This window comes from Rattus norvegicus, chromosome 4, assembly GCF_021556685.1.
Source record: "Rattus norvegicus strain SHRSP/BbbUtx chromosome 4, alternate assembly SHRSP_T2T, whole genome shotgun sequence".
Taxonomy (NCBI): Eukaryota; Metazoa; Chordata; class Mammalia; order Rodentia; family Muridae; genus Rattus; species Rattus norvegicus.
In genome coordinates this window covers 20,995,068-21,007,751 of record NC_141537.1, presented here as the reverse complement: position 1 = coordinate 21,007,751, position 12,684 = coordinate 20,995,068, and positions in this window count along the sequence as shown.

Sequence of the window (12,684 nt, the reverse complement as noted above, 5' to 3'; positions counted from 1 at the left end):
CCATTTTATAAAAAAAGTCTCAAAATGTTAGTAGTATTACAAAATATACATGCTAATACTAGTAGTCGACCTGACCACTAGCTAAGCTTTCGGGAACATATAATTAATTCTATGCTATAAGATTATATAATATATCATTATTCATTAACTTGTCCTACCGCATTTGTACTGACTGTTTGAGAGGACAAGCTATTGTCTTCAAATGTGTACAAACACAATTTTTCCATTTTCTTACTTATTCATGATAATACTATCCAGGAGAAAGTCTCATTTAGAGTATGAATTTCATCAAGACCAGAAATTAGCTTTAAGATTTATTTTAATACGATAGTTAACCAAAGATCATTCATCTATTTTAAAATGTCAGTTAAAATGCATACTGTTTTTATCACTTTCTGGCTCACTGAACTGTGAATTTGAAATAAAGGTGCTGTATTTGTATATATAATCAGTGAATGGTGTTACTTAACTACTTTCTCTTTGCTCTGAGCTATATCTGAGACTTGAAAAGTCTGTAAGGGTTATGGATTTGTATTTCCACAAATTTGATAGTTTTGGATAATTGGCATAGTCTCAAAGGAAACAGTTATATAAGTGATTATAATAGTTCATTTTATAATTAATTGCACCACTTACAGTATAAATGTATAATTTACACTCTTTAGTGAATAGCTAGTTTTAAAAGTGCATGATTATCTCTAAAAGGAAATACTGCATCAGACATTCCTTCTTTTGAGACCAATAATCTTCAATTTTCTACAAACAAAAAAAATTTGTTGACAAAAATTTTTTCAAAAGAAAAATTTCATGCTGTAGAAATAGGAATTATTTTATAATCACTATTGTAAAAAATCCTCCTACATATATGTAACTTCTTATTTATGAACACTTCCTATAACCGTGCCAGTTAGTGCTACAATTAAGAATTTTTCCAAACTCTTTCCGTAGTTAATAGTATTTACAAATATAAAACAATGATAAGGAAGTATCATTTTTCACATTCTCCAACAACTTATTCAGCGCCACACACATATAATACTGCTTTTCCCTACCACACTCTTAGTTATGTTTAGTTTATCTTAATATCGCACTGTATTGCATATAATGGAGTTTCCTTGCTGGTTTTAATCAAATTCCTGTTCATGGTGTCAGCATCTATTACATTTCATCTGGCCAGTCTTCACAGAGGCCTACACAGACTTGGTTAATTCAAAAATCAGTCAATAAGTTAGATGTTTCTTGGAATACTGGTACCATAGAGAATCCCTGGAAGAACTATGGCGGTGCAGTTAGGAAAAGGTGGTGAGAGGCCCATCACCTTTGTCAGGACCTAAGAATTATGTTATTTGTAGTTCACACCCTTGAGTAAGCAGAAGTTCTGACAAGGTTCTGGCAAACGTCAAAACTAAAATAAGAACTTGTTTATTAAAACAGTGATCAGACAATTTGATACAATGATCAGTTGATTGTACAACTAATAGTTAACTATGTCCAGTGCACAAAAAAGATTTTGGGTCCTGTTTATGAATCAATAGTTTTCTGAGAGTAACAAGAGAGGTGGATTATGCTGATCACAGAGTTCTTCCAAGAAGGGAATGTCTTTGAAACCAACCTTGAGTCTGATATTTCTGCCAAAACTGCATAGGTCTTTTAAGGATTTATTAAAATTCAAGTGTAGTGCCATGATTATAACCACAGAACTAGAAAGGCAATGATCAAGAAAAAGTCTGACTTACCTGAAAACATAAAAGTAAATTAAGTAAATTAAGGTAAGTAAAATACTTTCTAAAAGCAGGAAATAAACATTTGTAATTTATATAAATGTATAAACGTTTATCTGTCTTTTACCAAACAAAACTATATATTTCAAAAAAAAAGTCTGAAAGGCAGTTACATGTAGAACAAGTACAGGTTAAACAAGAGTTAAACACAGAAAGGTATACATGGCTTAAAATTCATTTTTCAGGATTGGAGAGATGGCTCTACAGTTAAGAACATTGACTGCTTTTCCAGATGACCTGGGATTTCCAGCATCCACATGGCTGCTCAAAACTGTCTGCAACTCCAGTCCTGAGATATCTGATGCCCTCTTCTGACCTTAATGGACACGAGTCACACACATGACATGTATGTAGGCAAATTACCCAAATACATAAAATAAAATAAGTAAATAAATCTAGGTGTTTTAAGAATGTCTTTTCATGTTTTTTCTAATTTGAAGATTAAACATTACTAAATGTTTATATTTGAAATAAAATTATGTCTCTTCTCCCTTCTCTCTGAGCCTCCTCCAGTTGCCTATCAAGTCTCTACCACAACACCTCTCCCACAACTTAAGCACCCTAGTTTTAATAGTATTTAGTAAATTTGTCTTATCATGACTGCATAAACAAGATAGGAAAACTTGCAATACTAATGGGCATGCGGACATGAGGGAAGATGATTTTGTGAGTCTTAACCTCTAGAGAAAGAACTACAGGCAACTTTTAATTTGAAGTATTTTGTCCATGCAGATCTAAACTCATTCCCAGGAATATTCATTTCTCGAGTTGAACTCATCTATCACTATTAATCAATGCTGTCATTTATTAGTTAGTAAAGAGGCAGTCTTATGGTTGGTTGAATAGGTGAATGATTTAATAGTAGATTATTCAAGGCATATCAATATCATATTATTAAGAAATAAACACACCTGAGACATTACCTTAGTCATACAGTATGCTAGTTTTTTTAACAAATTCCATTTATTTTACTTGAAAATACTAAATATACATAAATTAGCGACACTATTTTAATTTAGGATGAAAATTTTTCATTACGTAGTATCTTAATATTGTAAAACAAGTAATATCTGCCTCTCCACAGAGACTAGTAGAGACAGCAGGAAGCAAGGTTGTTAAACAATAGTAATCCTATTCAAAAGAAAATGATTTCCAACAGATGCACAGTTCATTTATTTATTTATTTATTTATTTATTTATTTAATTTACATTCCAAATGGTGCCCTACTTCCTGGTTCCCTCTCAGAGTTCTTCATTCATTCCCCTCCCTTATACCTCTGAGAGAGTGCTTTCCCACCCAAACCCACACCCACACCCACACCTACATTACATCACTCTCCAAGAATTCCCTTTCCTTGAGACATCAAGTCTCTATAGGATTTGGTGCATCCCCTCTCATTAAAACCAGACAAGGTAGTCCTCTGCTACATATGTGCCAGGGGCCACAGACCAGCCCATGTATGTCCTTTGGCTGGTGGCTTAGTCTCTGGGGTCAGGGTTACTTGATACTGTGAGTCTTCCTATGGGGTTGCCATCCCCTTCAGTTCCATCTATCCTTTCCCTAACTCTTCCATAGTCCCTGACTTCATCCAATTGTACATTGTAAGTATCTGCATCTGTCTAAGGCAGCTGCTGATAAGGCCTTACAAAGGACAGCAGTGTTAGGCTCCTATATGAAAGCACAACATGGCATCAATTATAATGTCAGGGTTTGGTTCCCTGTGCATGTGAATGGATCCCAAATTGGACCAGTCACTTGGTTGGTCTTTCCTTCAGTCCCTGCTCCATTTTTGTCCCTGCACTTCCTTTAATCAGGCATAATTCTGGGTCAAAAATTTTAAAGATGAGTGGGTGGCCCCATCCCTCTAATGAGGCCCCTGTCTATCTACTGGAGGTGGTCTTTTCAGGTTCTATCTCCTTACTTTTGTCTAAGGTCATCCTCATTGAGTTCTGGGAACCTCTCACATCCCACTTTTCTAGGACTTTGTGGAGGTTCACCTCCACCCCCAACCCCCTCATGCAGCTGCTCTGGGTTTCTCTCCTGTTTTCCCCCATATCTGATTCTGTCTCCTGTTTTTCCATTCCCACCTAGGTCTCTCCCACTCACAGGTTCTTTTTCTTGATGACTAACTTTGAAATGAATATGTGATTTTATTTGAGCCATGTTGACTTGCATCCAAGGTGATCTCAAACTTCCTATGTAACAAAATGTAACCCAGTACTTTTGAACCTTCTACATTCACTACCAGAGTGCTGGAATTTGAGGTTTGTGTGGTACCCCCACCCCAGTCTGTGTTGCTGAAGAGCCAGCTCAATCATGATTCTTGGAATGATAACTAGGCAAGTACTGTAACAACTGAAAACATATCCCCAGTCAATGTGTTATATTTTATTATAAAAATATTTTTCTATTCTTCATTTATTTTAACTGTAAAATTATTTTAATTAGCTAATCTTTACAAAGTTTTGCCTCTTAGTTTTGCTTTCTAGAAATTACCTTCAAAATGTTTACATTAACAAAGTGGTAAAAACTAATATATGAATTACTTATATATGAACTTTAATCAGATTCATTGGAATTATATAATATCTGACTCTTTTACCACACGTAATTTTGCAAAGGATATTCTGAAAGGTGAGTATATAAGTGAAAACTTGAAAGTCGGGATTTTTTCCCCATTCTACTTGTTTTTTGCAAAGCTTCTAGAAATAACTCCTCTGTGTGGAGACTACACACACACACACACACACACACACACACACACACACACACACACAATTTAAAACCATAAATGAATATCATCAGTCTTAAAAACAAATAACAATACTATGCTTCAACACCTGACAAAGCAGACAAAGTTAATAACACTAAAACACTGATGCATGCTTTAACAGGACATGTGAGATATTGTTTAGTTCAGGTATGCTGGATTTCAGATGGTCATCAGTTAAAGACTTGAGAGCAAAACATGTGACACACAATCATTGTGTTTAAACCTTGCATCTGATTAATGACTGAAGTTCCCTAGCATAATTATGCATATCTACACAAAATAAAGCGAAGCTACTTCAGCCTGCTAGAATGTATGTTTCTATTTATGTCATGTGAAGGTGTTTAAAACTCATTTCTGTAACTAAAATATTGTGGTCTTTGTGTGAATGCTCAGCAGTCTTCATGACCTCTATAAGTTATGCACTGTCTAGATTCGAGAGGATACATCTATGGTCCTCTTGACCTCTTTTCTCTGAAGACTTTCCCAAATAATATGCAAGACTGTGATAGTACAATTTTACACAAGAGCAATTTTACAAATGAGTTGTGAAATTGTATGTAAAACACTCTCTTAGGCATCAGTAGGCTATTAGCTAAACAGATTCTATGCTGAATTCTGTGCTAAAAATTATTGCTATAACAAAGTGTCTGTGAAATTTCAATTTAAATAAGTAAAGGTTTCTCTTTTTTGGTTCATGGTTGCAAAAGTTTTCATTTGGCATCGGTTAAATCCATTGTTTTTAAGGGCAGGGCAAGGCAGAAGGTACTACTAAAATTCTATTTACTTATGTATCAATTTTAGTCAAGTTCAAGATATTATATCATATCTGAATCTTATACCTCATATAATTGAACAATATATCTGTTTAGTTCATGTCAGCCAGGAAATAAAGAGGCAAGGAAACCTGGTTACAGGGAAATCATATATATCTTTCAAGGTTAGAGCCAAAGAGGATCTCTTTAAACTCAGAGCTCAACACTATTTTATTATGTCAGGGTCAGTGAAAAATTAATAATGATTCCTGAATTCAACAGTTTTTGAAACAATTTTCAAATCTTCAAAGTATTTCAGTTATCCCTTAAAGCTCTCTGAAAAGTATTCTGTGTTGTATTCAACAAAATCAGAGCTGATATTTCAAAATTAGTACATTTGACTAAGAAAGCTAATGGCTGTGGAAAATATGTTTTCTGTTAAAATTTGGTTTGGTTTATCTGACTCAGTAATCTAAATTTAGTGAAAACGAGACAATCTGTAAAACTCCATTTTATGATTCCAGATACTGTGGCCACTGTGTTAGCAGCTTAGCAATTGTCTTCAGGTATCTGAGGCATATTATAAGAAGGGTTTTCAACATCCATTCCGCCATCCTTAAATTTATTATGGCAGTAGGCAGAGTTACACAGCTATGCTCAGCTGTGCCTTCCTTTGGCACATAATCAGAAGTTTAAAGGAATATAGCTAATAAAGGCTCATGAGTACCACAGATACACTATCTAAAATGAAATCTCAACTCCACTACCAAATGGACATGAAGTGGTGAAGTAACTTAATTCCCTAATGCTCAAATCTGTTTTGAAGCTTAATGACAATGACAGGGTGGGCAAAATAGTGCCTCACCCACGTTAAATATAGTAAGTGGGTTAGCCATTATGATTACTCAGCAGACTGCACACACTACAGAGCAGCAGTGGGCTGGATGTTTCAATCTGAAGCACTAGGTTATAACCACTTTCCTCTTGTTGCCCTTTCTCCTTCTTACTCCATTTTAAGCCAAGCTACCCACAAGGAAGGTGTGTCTTATATTTAAGGAATGAACTGCTAAATACAGCATCAGTCTTATCTTCTTAATAAAAAAGAGTGCGCAGTCTATGATCACAAACCCTTTTCTCTTTTCTAAAGCTGTACCCCCTTAGTAAAAGATCAATTTCAATTTTAATTATTACTCCTATATATGAACACATCAAGTAAAAATGAAAATATGAAAGCTCTCACACAGATGTATATGAATATATACATTACATATATAATACATAAATACGTGCGTATGCACACACATGGAGAGACAGAAAGACAGAGACAGAGAGAGAGACAGAGACAGAGAGACAGAGAGAGACAGAGATAGAGACAGAGACAGAGAGAGAGAAACAGAGAGAGAGAAGTGTAACCTTATTAAATTAAGAGAGGGAGGCTTAGCAACATGAATTTGAGAGAGAGACAGCTGGCAAAGACAGATGCATATTCAGTTCTTGTGTTGAAGGGGGATAGGAAAAATTATGTAATTATATTTTAATTTGAAAAAATAAAATAAGACTTTAAAAAAGAACTGACAAATAAAAAGCTCTTGAGCTCTGAGCAAAGACTATAAAATGCAAATTAAATAGCAGATTCCAAAGTCCACAACATGAAACAAAGTCTCTTAATCTACTGGTGTACTCAAATCACTCTCAAAAAGAGTTCCTTCAGGCAATTAATAAATCAAATTTAAAAATAAAAATTTCTTACAAATTATTGTTTAAAAACGCATTCCTTATATCTGTTCACATGCTTTAATAAACATGCCTATAACCTCATATAACCTTTGCTCACTATCTTAAGTTACCTATGTTCTTATTATTAAATTAAAGTAATAATATTTTTGATACAGCTTTGTTAGATGCTATGTTAGATGTCAGTCATTTTAGGTATAACCTATCTATAGTAATATGTTTGAATTTCATTATTCAGTTACAAAGAAATTTTATTTGAATACTCATGCTTATGACAGAATGATACATTTAGTAATTCATGTTTATTTTTAAGAAAAATATATTTATTGACTTAATTAAGAATTTTAAAGAGATTGATGTCTTCAAATCACATGGGCCACATAGCAGTCTGGCAATACAAGATGCTTATATTGAACAATAAAAAACTGTTCAAAACCTCCTAAACAGATTCAGAAAGTAAACTATGACTATTGATTGTGTGGGATAGAGGGATTGGGAATTAAACAAATGTTTATTATGGATTGAAAGGGTTTTAAAGTGCACATTTACTAATTCACACATGTTATATAAAGAGATTTAGTAACTAAATCTTAAACCTAGAACAATAGTATTATTAGCCTTGGGGTGTAGCGAGGTAGAAAAACATATTTAACATACACATAACTCTGGGTTCCATCTCCTTAGCAGAGAGGGTAGACAGAAGGGAGATGTGGAGAATGAGCAAGAGAGGGATAAAGAGAGAGAGGAAGAGTGAGCATTATTAACCTTATAAGAGGTTCTTTCATCTATACTAATGATTTTTTTGTACTTAACTATAGGAAGAACAAGTAAGAAATATTACTGAAAAGAATTTCTTAAAATTTATAGTAAAACTTATTGCATGTACCATCTAACCAAGATCAATGTACTCCCCATATGAAATTTTCACTAATTGCTTAAGAGAGATTTCTTGTTATAAAAGTTTAAAAGAAAAAGGTAGGAAAAAATCACCCAAACTATAAAAATATGGAATACTAATTTAACTAATTAACCTTTCAGGAACAGATTTGAAAATAAAAGTTATGTAACTAGATGATTATTAATATTTATTTTTATTTTTAATTGTCCATGCCCATGTGTATGTATGAATTTGTTCAAGTGCAAGGGAAGAAGAGAATGATGGATACCCTGAATATTGATAGTTCTGTACCACCTAGTGGTACTTGGAAATGGGAAATTTTTCTTAATTGCTAAGCCATCTACCCTGCCCTATAATTTGATGATTTTTAACAATATTTCAGTCATTAATATTACTTGAACTGACCATCTCCTGAAACCAGGCAAGAAGACTTCCACTGGTTAGACTGAGATAACAACCCCCACCCCCACACAAAAACTTCAACTTCTAATTTGTCCCACCTACAAGACGTGTACAAGTAAAGGTGGCCCAGAATTTGTTGGAATGGCCAACAAATGACTGGACCATCTTGAGAATCATGCTACCAGAAGGAGTTCGCTCCTGACATTACATGGAGGGCCAGGACAAATAGGCTGTATAGCCCAGAGTCCTAGAAGAGAATGTGATTCCTAATGATATTATGTTACACCTATAGATTAATGCCTAGCCCTTTAGGCTTGGATTTTTTAAAACCTACTTTTAATAAGGGTTCTCAACTGCTTTGATCCCCCTTCTAGCCCACGGTCCAAAGGTAGAAGATAAAAGATAGTAGATAGGACAAGGAGATGTGGACCTGTTTATAAGTAGTTGTTCCTTGGGGAAATTCCTATTTCTGTTTGTCAGGATACCAGCAGTCTACTTTAGTAGTGTCAGGATAACAAAGATGAATCAACAGTGATGGCACAATCCAGCAGAAACTGCCAGGCATCCACTAAATTAACATGAGTCAGCAAGAGCAACCAGGACCAAACTGAATGCCAGGAGTTCTCTGTTGTGCCTCTCTCAATGAAGCAAAGACCAACAAAGATGAAGACTCAGATCACCAAAGTGTTACAAGACTTTCTATGCAAATGATTCATCATAGTGTCCTGTGTCCTATTTATACTTTCTCCAAACATGACATGTTCTCCCACAGCACTTGCTTTAGCAAAACACTATGTGAGTTGTCCTCACCTGGTGAGTCTGCATTACATGAAACAACTAGAAACTTCCACTTCATAGCCAACTCTTATCAGAGAGGCTTCGCAGGGGCTGCCTCTGACTCCGATGCCTTCTTTTGGGACTTTTCCCTTTACTGGGTTGCCTGCTCTCTCTTAATAGGAGAGGAGATGCCTGGTCTTCAACCTGATAGGCCATGTCAGTTGATATCTGCTTTTTTTCCCAAGGAAAAACAGAGGAGAAGGAAGGAGTGAATAGTGGTGGGGGGTAGAGAGATTGGGGCAGGAACTGGGAGGAGGAAGAGGTGGATCAGAAGAAGACAAAAGGGAAACTGGTCAAGATATAATGTTGTGTGTGTGTGTGTGTGTGTGTGTGTGTTAGCCTATGTCTTTTTATTGGGGAATTGAGTCCATTGATACTAAGATATATTAAGGAATAGTGATTGTTGTTTGCTGTTATTTTTGTTGTTAGAGGTGGAATTATGCCTCTCTCTCTCTCTCTCTCTCTCTCTCTCTCTCTCTCTCTCTCTCTCTCTCTCTAGCAAGGAGATTACTTTCTTGCTTTTCCATGGTGTAATTTCCTTCCTTGTATTGGAGTTTTCCATATATTATAGTTTGCAGTGCTGGATTTGTAGAATGATATTGTGTAAATTTGGTTTTGTCATGGAATATCTTGTTTTTCCCATCTATGTTAATTGAGAGTTGTGCTGGATATAGTAGCCTTGGCTGGCATTTGTGTTCTCTTACAGTCTGCATGATATCTGCCCTAGATCTTTTAGCTTTCATAGTCTCTGGTGAGAATTCTGTTGTGATTCTGATAGGTCTGCCTTTATATGTTATTTGACCTTTTTCCATTACTGCTTTTAATATTCTTTCTTTGTTTTGTGCGTTTGGTGTTTTGACTATTATGTGACAGGAGGAATTTCTTTTCTAGTCCAATTTACTTGGAGTTCTGTAGACTTCTTGTATGTTTATGGGCACCTCTTTAGGTTAGGGAAGTTTTCTTCCATAATTTTGTTGGAGATATTTACTGGCCCTTTAAACTGGGAGTCTTCACTTTCTTCTATAACTATTATCCTTAGGTTTGATCTTCTGATTGTGTCCTGGATTTCCTGGATGTTTTGGGTTAGGAATTTTTTGTATTTTACATTATCTTTGATAGTTCTGTCGATGTTTTCTATGGTATCTTCTGCCCCTGAGATTCTCTCTTCTATCTCGTATTCTGTTGGTGATGCTTGCATCTATGACTCCTGATCTCTTTCCTAGGTTTTCTATCTCCAGGGTTGTCTCCCTTTGTGATTTCTTTATTGTTTTTATTTCCATTTTTAAATCCTGTATGATTTTGTCTATTTCCTTCACCTATTTGGTTATGTTTTCCTGTAATTCTTTAAGGGATTTTCGTGTTTTCTCTTTAAGGGCTTCTATTTGTTTATCTGTGTTTTCCCATTTTTCTCTAAGGAAGTTATTTATGCCCTTCTTAAAGTACTCTATCATCATCATGAGATGGGATTTCAAAGTCAAATTTTGGTTTTTCGGTGTGTTTGGATATCCAGTATTTATTTTGGTGGGAGAACTGGGCTCTGATGATGCCAAGTAGTCTTGGTTTCTGTTGCTTAGGTTCCTATGCTTGCTCTTGCCATCAGGCTGTCTCTGGTGTTAGCTTGTTTTGCTGTCTCTTATGTTGACTCCCCTGTAAGCCTGTGTGTCAACACTCCTGTAGACCTGTTTTCCTTCAGCCTGATCTGGGAGCAGAGAGCTGCTCCTTGGGCTGTGTGACCTAAAGCCTCCAGGCAGGTTGTTTGGTGCAGAAGAGTTGGTCTTACTTCTGCTCTCAGGTGTTTAGGTGCTCCTGGTGACTGGCTTTCAGCTCTTGGTGCATCCAGAAACCTGGAGCATCCTGCTCCTGACTGCTCCTAGGTCTCTGTGCCCAGAAGATATAGAGGACACTAGGCAATTTCCTCTTGGGTTGGGAAAGTGAGCAGAAGTGGCCTTCTCCACTGTGGTCTCAGGAGAGTCCAGTTCTTTTTCCCACAGGATTTGTTTGTAGGGAGCTATGGTACTGGTTCAGTTCAGTTCAGGGCACAGGCAAAAACCAGCAGGTTACTGCTGCTGACTGCTCCTATATTCAAATGGCCACTAGGCAGGTTCCTCATGGGCCAGGAATGTGAGCAGAAGTGGTGCTCTCCCCTGAAGTCTCAGGATTGTCTGTGCCTCTGAGGATCCAACTCTCTCCCCCATGGAATTTAGGTGCAGGTATCTGTGAGAATGGTTCAGCTCCTAGCACAGCCAGAAACAGGAACTTGTATGTCTTATTTTTTAACAATGTATTCCAAAATACAGACTGGTCAGTCATTTTGTGTTGTTTCCAATATAAATGATAAATTCAATCTGTAAAACCTCCATGATCTTCTATGTGGAACATATTGTATGATAATTTTAATGTATAGAACTCAAAAAATGAGGGTGGAGAGGTGGTATTCCCCAGGAAACAGCAAACAATTGGCTTCCCAGTCAGACTAAAAAAATACATAGAAGTAACATTGTACAGACTCAACAATTATATTTGGGAATAATAAGTACATGCATGCAGCAACGATTGATTAAATAATAAGTCACAAATTTGAAGGAAAGTAAGGAATGTTGTATGGAGAGGGGTTTAGGGGAGAAAAATAAAGGAGAAATACTGTAATTAAAATATAGTCTTTTTTTAATTTCAAAGACATTTTAAAAAATACATTGAATACCAACACAGAAGACATGAATAAGTATGCCAACTTTGTCCCCATCTACTAAAAGTTCAGATCATGTGAAAAGTTTGAGTAGAAGGTAGAATAGTACTACTAGAACAATAATCAAGATTTCAGTGATTTTCTTCTCCAAGACACCATTTCTGCTAACCCTATGATCACCCAAGGTGTTTTGACAAAAATGCATGTTTCTATCTGCTCGAAATATCAACTTGGCAAAAACTTGAGTCACCTAAGAAGAGGAGACATGTCTTAATACATTGGACTATTAGTATATCTATGGGGATTTTCTTCATTAAGGAATGTTTGCATGGCCAGCCCAAGTTAACAAGCCATGAGGAGTAAACCAGGAAGCGGTGTTCACCTGTGGTGAGCTTCAGTTCCTGCCTGTCCCTGAGTTGAACTCCTGTTTTGGCTTCCCTTGACAATGTTCTGTAGTTTATAAGCTGGTGTAAAGTTTTTTCCCACCGGGCAGGTTTTGGGAAATATTTTATTGGATCAACAGGAAAGCAAACTAGGATACCATCTCATTCTTCTGAATCCTTCATATTCCTTTATAATAAACCATATACTTATTTGTGGGCTTCTAGGACCACTGAAACATTATACAATAATCCTGCAGAGAAAGAAAATAAAAACAAACTGTAGTAGTACCATTAAATGCTACCCAAATGATCCAGGCTGTGGCGGCACGTTCCTCACTACTAGCTCCAATGTTCTGGGTCCCCAAATGAAACACACACACACACACACACACACACACACACACACACACACACACACACACAGCCTTTTTATATTT